Genomic DNA, 1,636 nt, shown 5'->3' on the forward strand with positions numbered 1-1,636 from the left:
TTGTTTTCCAGCATGAAATAGCAAATCGTTACAAAAAGCACCTGCTAATGTCCAATAGCGTTTTTTTTTTCAAATTACATTTTCAGGCTTCAGACACTATTTAATAAAAGAAAAGTGTCCGAAACTCCCTAACTTTCAGGTTTGCTTGAACCTGTATTTTTTAAAAAGAAAGTTACCTGAAACTTCCGGGATTCCATTCTATGATGTAGCTGTCTCTAAAGTTGGACGTGATGTTTAGCAGATGTGAACGGTGCCTTTTCTCGTGTTCAAGGCTGTTCGCTGTGTGAGCTCCACACTGCGTGTCCTGTACTGCTCTATTTTGTTTAGATCATCTATGTGGTGTTCAGATAGAACTCAACTGCATGGTGTTCAGGACTAGCAGAACCTGAAAAACTAACAGCTGACTTCGATGTGATTTGAACACGCAGCCTTCTGAACTGGAGTCAGACGCGCTACCGTTGCGCCACGAGGTCGCGGTCATCAGCGTCTTTGAATTCCTCAAAGGAGACAAATCAGCCTCACAAAAAAAAATCTCCTGTGAAGAGCGCTGCTCTTCCGAAGAGAGTCTCTTCTTCCCAGACAACATTTTATTCTTCCTGCGCAGCTCTTGTGCAGGTGTTGTTCTCAATTACAGATCCAGGAACACTGATTTGTTTTCCTATTTTTTTTTTAAATTAAGTACCCCATAGTGCAACGGTAGCACGTCTGACTCTAAATCCCCAAGTTCATTTTCAAGGTATATCGGAGTCAACTGATACTGATCAGGTTCTGCTGCTACTGAACCCGCAGTCTTCACCTTAAAGTTCAGTTCCCCAAGCCTTCTGACCTTATATGTCCATCCCTTCTCGTCAAAACTCGTATTTTCACAGGGTACCCTTCAGAAATCGCAGTATAGAATGAAAAAACTCCAGTAGCTCTCGGCCGCTGTTGGTGATTTTCCTTTAAAAATAAATGAATCTCTGGAAATTTTACGGAGTGTATCACTTTCACCGAGACCGAGAAGTGTTAAGCTGTACATGAGTCTTTGTGGCTCGGTTGTTAACCGAAAGGGTGGTGGTTTGAGCCCTCCCAGGGACGCTATGAGCCTTTTAAGGTACAAAGCAGTCTCACTTTATCTCCACGGCCGGTCTTGTACCGCAATCAAATACAGAGCCCGTAGGAGGCAGTAAGCTCGCATATATAGCTCACTGTGTATATAATGAAAAAGCAGAGGTTGGTTTCTCATCTGCGCGTTACAGAGCCTTACGCAACTCGTACTGTACCAACAGCTAGAGTTTGGTCCCTGCACGGGCTATTAGTTGAAAGGCCATTGTAAATGACGTGTAAGAGATTTATAGATAGATACTTTATTGATCCCGTGAGGGAAATTAATAAAGCTTATCCAGCTGGCTTTTATGTTTCACACTAAATTGCGATCTTGAAACCAAAATAATTAGAAATATGGAACACAACCGTTGTTCCCCAAAAAGGAAAGCTGTTTAACACTGACGTCACTCCTTTTTATTTAACCCAGATTGTGAAGACAACTCTGCCCTATCAAAGGAAAATGTTGCACAAAAGTTGGAAAGCACACTCTGAATCCATCTGTACTGTATATTTGATTTCCGCGATCCGTTCAAGGCTGCTTGGTGCTTCG

General features: G+C 42.4%; 1 non-coding gene across 1 annotated transcript; it reads right to left on the bottom strand.

The window, feature by feature from the left end:
• Window positions 1–401: 401 nt before the first annotated feature.
• trnaw-cca (transfer RNA tryptophan (anticodon CCA)) lies at window positions 402–473 on the bottom strand. Its single transcript has one exon. It is a non-coding gene; the product is annotated as a tRNA-Trp (tRNA).
• Between the last annotated feature and the right edge of the window lie 1,163 nt (window positions 474–1,636).

This window comes from Atractosteus spatula, unplaced genomic scaffold, assembly GCF_055471065.1.
Source record: "Atractosteus spatula isolate fAtrSpa1 unplaced genomic scaffold, fAtrSpa1.hap1 Scaffold_69, whole genome shotgun sequence".
Lineage (NCBI taxonomy): Eukaryota > Metazoa > Chordata > Actinopteri > Semionotiformes > Lepisosteidae > Atractosteus > Atractosteus spatula.